We start from the raw sequence: 6,961 nt of genomic DNA on the forward strand, positions 1-6,961 counted from the left end.
AGTCGTACTGATATCGGCAATACTGGCCCTATATTTACTTGATATCGGATTGATACCAAAATTTGTAGTGTGCCACAGCACAGCTGTGAATGTGGGAAAGTGTGAAATGTCCAGGCAAGTATATAAATGTTAAATGACAAGATATATGTGTTCAGATAGCGTCAATTAACACACAACTTAAGGTTTTTTATTTCGATATGATAATTCTTCATAATTAAACAATAAGAACAAATAGTCTGATGACCTGTAGTCATTATGAAACGACCAACAAAACACTATGAAGAATTTGAAATACAGTAACACATTAAGTTTTTGTACAAATTATCGGTATCGGACCAGTGTCGGTGATACCACCCTGAATTTTACTTGGTAACGGATCGGAAAGGAAATCAGTGGTATCGCACATCACTAGTCAGCGCCAAAATTCAACCAGCTCTTCTTCTTCGTGCCACTGCCACGCAAGTACTTCCGGGTCACTTCATACAGCCATATCATTGACCCAACAGTTACGCGATATAAAGCAGCTTTAGACACGTTAGTTTGTTAGGCACTAAGACCTTCAGATGACATGTTATTTAGCCATAAGTTAAAATGTACTTGTACATGACGCTCCTGTCATTACCGCTGTTAAACACGTCTTAGCAGCTTTTCTCAAAATAAGTCAGTAAATGCACCGATGGTCGTCATCGCGTTTAAACAAACATTATTCTCTCGTTATATTCAATCACTATATCAAAGGTGTAAAATCCGTAAACATCAGTGACGTGACGCCACATCTGTTTCAGGGTTATAAGCCCAACTGCAGGCTTAACGTAGTGAGCTCCAGTGGCGCAATCGGTTAGCGCGCGGTACTTATATGACAGTACACTGTAGAGCAATGCCGAGGTTGTGAGTTCGAGCCTCACCTGGAGCAGCCTTTTGATAGTACGCCCTGAAGTTACCGGTGTTTAATCTTTTTTTGTAAATCGACCTCTGACAGCTTGTCACCCGCATCACAGGGTGATTGATAGACTTATTAAAAATTCACTGTAAACAATTTATTGTCGACGCTCAAAGTTTGTACGCTGGCTCCATTTAAACTAAAGATAATACAAATTTAAATATGACAAGCCTACTTTTTAATCTAATTAGTTTTAATTATTAATTATTTAATTATTAGTTCTAATTATCTAACTTACAGTTTTAAATTTGAATGCAGGACTACGTAGTGTTTACACTTAAGCGACACTTGCGCTTTAACGCCAGCAGGAGGCAGCAACTCTCCATCTCTGCACCTTCTCACTCTGACAGGGAAGTGAAATGTTGAATTCGTATTCCCCCGTCTTGCACGATGTGATATTTTATATGATATTTTAGAAAATATAAAAACTTTAAGAAAATAATAGATGAATACATGAATATTTTTGCATCTTTGTGCAACGAATTTATTATATATACACTGTTTATTCCTTCCGTGTGTGTGCCCCATCCCCGCGGTTTCAAACCTTTTGCTTCCATTACAGAGCTTGTACTCAAGCTGCTGATATGAACACCATAACACGGTTTGAATACAAAAACAAATTTCAAAGCACGTGATTCACTGCTGAGCGACAAGTGTATGTAGTAGATTTCCAAAACTGTGACTTCACATTTCCCTTTGCCCTTGTACCACTAGATGTCGCTGTTGTCCAACGTTTGGATTAGCTGCGCTGTTTTTCCTGACGTTTGAATCTGACTGGCTGTCTCTGCTGTTTGAATAAAAACAGTTTCCCCCCAACGTCTTCCCATGTCTGTACTCTGTGTGTTCTCATCTGTCTGCACGTTCTGGACATATGGATGTCTGCATTTTATTGTTGTATTTTTGAAAGACTGACGAAACTGTCTTTTGGAGTAAGTCATGACTGAGGTCTATCTTTGTGACGATGTAAATGAAAATACATATGAGTAGAGCAGGGGGGAAAAAGCTGATTTACTATATTTGTCGTGTGTACGATATAAAAATGGACAAGCAGTGCTACAAGATGATATGATGCAAAGCTGAAATCATTTGCCTCGGATAAGTCGAAAACGAGGTCTACTGAAAGACTTTCACCGTGAAATCCAACACTGTTCAAGACATTACCCGTGTCTCCTCCAGTCCAAGCAAACACACTTTGTTAGTTTTCTTTACATTTTCATTGCAGTGCCTATCATCACCACACCTTGCCTGTTTGCCCAAACATTTGCAGGAGTGTCCTTTCATTCTGCCAATGTTATCTTTTCACCCCCTTCTCCCTTCACTTGGTGTCCAGTGAGAACCAGCTTTATTCTCTCAGCATGTGCTTTATCTATATTAGAATAAATGTGTCAGAGCAGGAAAAGCAAAAATGGTTAAGCAAACAGTAGATTTCTGTTATCGTTAGAAGATAAGAGCCAAAAACATACAGTCTGAGATATAATTATGTGAGAGGAATTGTAATGCAGATAAAGAAAATAGCAGCATTAAAGCTAAATGCAGTCAGTGATTTTATTTACATAGTGCATTTGTGTCGACATTACAGCATCAGAGAGAAAGCTCAACAAGCAGAAGTTACCCAGTGGGGTGGACGAACTCCACTGCAGAAGAAAGGGACCTGCAGGGTTTTCTGGATAAGGGAGCCACTAGAGAAAACAGAAAAGAGGAGTGCAGGGTGACTACGACCAACAAAATAGATAGGAAAGCATAAACTATGGGAGAGAGTAGACAAATGTTAGAATGTAAACAGTTTTAAAGTGTTGGCTCACAGTCATTAAATTTATGGGCTAAAGTGGTTGATTAAGAACTTGTTTTGGAGTGGCTGCAGCTCAGGAGGTACAGCAGGCAATCTACTAATCGGAGGGATGGTGGTTTAAATTACTGCTGTTTCAGTATGCATGCCAAAGTATCCTTGGGCAAGATACTAAATGCTAAGTTGCTGATGTGTTCATTGAAGTGTGGACAGTAAACAGAAAGTGAGTGACACAAGTTATTTAAAGAAGAAAAACACTGTATGTGAACCAGCCTACTTACTTGTTTTGCCCAAACACACCCAAAGGACAAACCAAAATGAGTACCATATTCACAGAAAACAAGCTCCATGTCATCTGACATGTTGACAATTTGCCTTTTGATTGCATTTTCACATAAAGGCACTTCATAGCTTTGGCTTGCTGGGATGTAAAAGTGGAGCCATTTCAGTGATTTAAAGCTTTGCTTTTGTGAGAGTTCGTGTGTATGGCTGATATTTAGCAGTGAGAAAATAAGTGATTGAAAACATCTGATGGGAAAGGAAGAGTGGTGAGTGTGACGAAGAGAATAAACAGGATACAAAGGCGCGATAATTGCGAGCCTGTAGGTGTTGTGGCAAGACCTGTTCTTGGATCTCTAACCTGATCTGGCTTGCATGCACCAATCAGTGCAGAAACTGGTGTGGTCTTTAATGATACAAATTAACCACAGAGACTTTTATTTAATAAATTCCAAATTCATTTTACACGAGTGCAATTTATGTACCTGTTGAGACTGCCATCTTTAGAATGATTGTTTCCCACAAGAACGGTTTGTGCCGGAAGCGTTGCATGTACATATACATGGAATGAAAATCCCTCAACTTCAGTGCAGCATTTCAGTTTTGAAATGTACCTTGCAATAGTATATTAGGATCTTTAGATCCCCGACTGCCCCCGGGCTGTTACTAACCACACAGCTATGTGTCACAAGCTGTAATTCACATCTGTCTTTTGTTAGCAGAGTGCTCACTCACTATCTAGCCGTCTGACAGCTCCCAGGCCCAGCTGTTATGTATTGTGGCCCGTGGGCTCTGCTCTTCGTTACGTGTGAAGGTATAATTATTATCATTATTGTTTTGTTTTGCTTTTTTTCTTCCACTGCTCTCTCAAACCCAGAGGGACTTTACTGATGGAGTGCCTGTCAAGTCACCGAAAGGAAATGATGTCATTTTTCCTGGCTGCACACCAGTGAAACTTCAGGTCAAAGGTGTGTCTTGTCAGAAGGGGAGATGTGTGTGAGCTAGATGTGACCCGCAGCCAGGGAGGGTTGAATAAGTTTTTGAGGAGGACGTGAGATAATGGTTTGTTCCTGGGAAGTCAATTATGTATGTGGCTGGTCTTTCTGGGGAAGTGTGTGAATGTTGGGAGTCATCTGGTGAAGAATTCCCAGCCGTGCCATTTACATTTTTTCAACTTCTGCTTTCCCAAGGTAAACTGTGAATGTCTCCAGCACTTTATTATTATCATCTGCCTCAACAGCTGATAGTTTGCCTGTCTGTGTGATTGTGTGTGTGGATGGATATGGGACATTGTGTAAGAGACCTTGAGATTGAAAGTAATAAAATAGCAAAGTCACTCAAAGGGCTGTCCTTACAGTTTACAAAGTGGTAAAGGAACAATCCAACACTTTCCAGAGGTGAACTGTGGCCTCAGAAGCAAAAGTATCGACTTCTCCAGTCTGAACAGAAGATTGTGCTAAAGCTAACAGGACGCTAGCAGTCCACAGTTTTCCAGTTTTCTTACCCCAGCTGATTGTAGGTGTTCCCAGGTCCAGTACCTCAAGTTCTTGTTTGCCAGTGGTGGTAAAATGGAAAGCCAGATGGTTAGATGGACTGATGTTTGTCAGCCGATATCACTCAGTCATGAGCTGTGGGGTGTGATCAACACAGCAGGACTGTGGAAACAAGAGGCCCAAATTATTTTCCTCCATAGCCTTACACACAGGTTGAGGGACTCATGCGTCGGGCTAAAGCTTGGACTAGATCCACTCTTTCATGTCGACAAGAGCCAGCTGGAGCGATTACGACGCCTGGGTTTTCCATGTCCCGATGATGGGAAACCTGCAGGTAGACTCAACAGAGTGTCCTGGTGTGATTCAGGATCAACAAGGAGGAACTGGGAAAGAATATTATGGAAAGTACATTTAGCAATCCTGATTAATCTTCTGCCACTTCCATGGAAATGACTGGATGAAGAAGCGAATACTACGGCTCTTTCTAAAATAAGAGGCTGTATGCAAGTGTAGTACATTACAGCCAAAGCAGACGGCATGATCGTACCAAACTTCTTGGTACTTCTTGTACCAATACAGTATGTTTCTTTATGGTCAAAAGTAAGGTTTTAAATAACCGTGGTATTAGGATCAACAATTAAAAGGTACAAAAATGGATATGTGGTAAAGTTTGGGCAGTTTATTATATACAGTGAAAAGAAACCTTGTGAGTTTACCTGAGTTTCTCAATAATATTTCCATCTTCTTTCTCTTATTCAATTCAGGCTTCACCAGTTAACAGCACTGGTAATTTAGATTAATTTAGTTTGTAAAACAAACCCTGCTAACTGCATGTCTTTGGGAGGAAGATTGAGTACTCAGAGAGAACCCATGAAGACCTGAGGAAAACATGCAAACTACCCACAGAAAGGCCCAGCTAGTGGATTTGAACCCAGGACCTTCATGCTGTAAGGCAACAGTGCAAGCCTGTCAAAGTTCTTCCAAACCATCAGCGCGACAGCAACATTTCTCCTTCTGTATTATTGTACACAATGAACTTAGACAGTCTGCTGCTTTTCTCCTTGCATTGATTTATATCTTGACACACTGGACAAGTGGTAAGACTAACATCTTCTAACTAAACAGGAGCCCACTCATACAGCACTAATCAATAGGGAACCTTTACTGTTCTTTATCAAAAACCCAGCAGAAGCTTCGACATAGCTGTCATATGTCATAGGAGTATTCATGTATTTTAATCTTTACTCCTAACCAGTCAGGGATGCATTTTAGCCACACGCTAAGCAACTATAGTTGAAGTTTCCTTGTTGCAAGGCTTTGTTTGGATGCCAAGTAGGTAAAAGGTCCATACAAAGGGATAGGCGTGAAGCTACTCCTAACGCACAAACAAGTTACAAGTGAAGTGGTAGATATTTAACATCTGGTTAAAATCAAACCACTTCCTGGATTGAATAATGAGATTTATCTTCTGTAAAGTGTAAACACTTTATCGAATTTTCTGTTGTTGCACCTGCAGTATGCTCGACATATTTTATGTTTGAAGAGAATGCAAAGCGCAAAATTGCTTATTCTACACTCCTATATTAGCTTTGTCAAGCTGTTAGAAACTAAAAATAAACGTGATGACGCCAGTTACTGTAATTTGTGTTGCACATTCTCACTCAGGAATAATGAAAAGTGAGTCCAGCAGCAGGTGGGATCTGGAAAACTTGTAACAGTAGTCCAAGTTTTATGTGAACTGAACACTGTGCTGCGCCCGACGAGCCAGATGCACTTAAGAAGTGAAGAGTTAACAAGTGTGTGTATATGTGTGTGTCGGGAACAAGGGTGTGTAAGGCTAGTTGGCTGTCTTCCCTGCTGGACCTCCTTAACCTAATTAAACATCCCTCCAACAGGCTGGTTCCTTTGCCAACTCCAGCCACACACGCACACACACACACACACACACACACACACACACACACACACACACACACACACACACACACACACACACACACACACACACACACACATTCTTCTTGGAAATTACAGTGGATTTAAAGGATTTGCAGGATTTCGCTCCTCATTTACGGCCTCTTGGATTAGGTATGCGACATGTTGTATGAATCAGTGTTATAGATGCATATGAATGCATTCATTTTAGATCCAGGAAACTATTTCACTCCCATAGCTGCCAGGAAACTCGAACCTCCTTTAGTTCTGCAGCTTCCTATATGTTCCCTGCAAGATTTAAAGTTCTCATTTGTCAAAAAATTGCATGGGGAGAATTATCATCCATGTTGGAGAGTTTGTTTGGATTCCAGCGTCCGCCCTGCTCCCCTAGACTTGGGATTCTGGCCTAAGGGTGCCTGGTGAGAGACCACATCCTCTAAGACTGGCCTGCCCATCCAGATATATGTCACATGCATGGTGAGGGGAGGAGGTGTGTTTGATTTATGCGTGCAGAGAGCCCTCTGGAAG

The 6,961-nt window shown here is 41.0% G+C and overlaps 1 non-coding gene across 1 annotated transcript; it reads left to right on the forward strand.

Annotated features, from left to right (window-relative positions):
- Window positions 1-819: 819 nt before the first annotated feature.
- On the forward strand, window positions 820-913 carry trnai-uau (transfer RNA isoleucine (anticodon UAU)). Its single transcript has 2 exons — window positions 820-857; window positions 878-913. It is a non-coding gene; the product is annotated as a tRNA-Ile (tRNA).
- Window positions 914-6,961: the final 6,048 nt, after the last annotated feature.

This window comes from Perissodus microlepis, chromosome 13, assembly GCF_051167445.1.
Source record: "Perissodus microlepis isolate ML-2025 ecotype Zambia chromosome 13, ASM5116744v1, whole genome shotgun sequence".
Classification (NCBI taxonomy): domain Eukaryota; kingdom Metazoa; phylum Chordata; class Actinopteri; order Cichliformes; family Cichlidae; genus Perissodus; species Perissodus microlepis.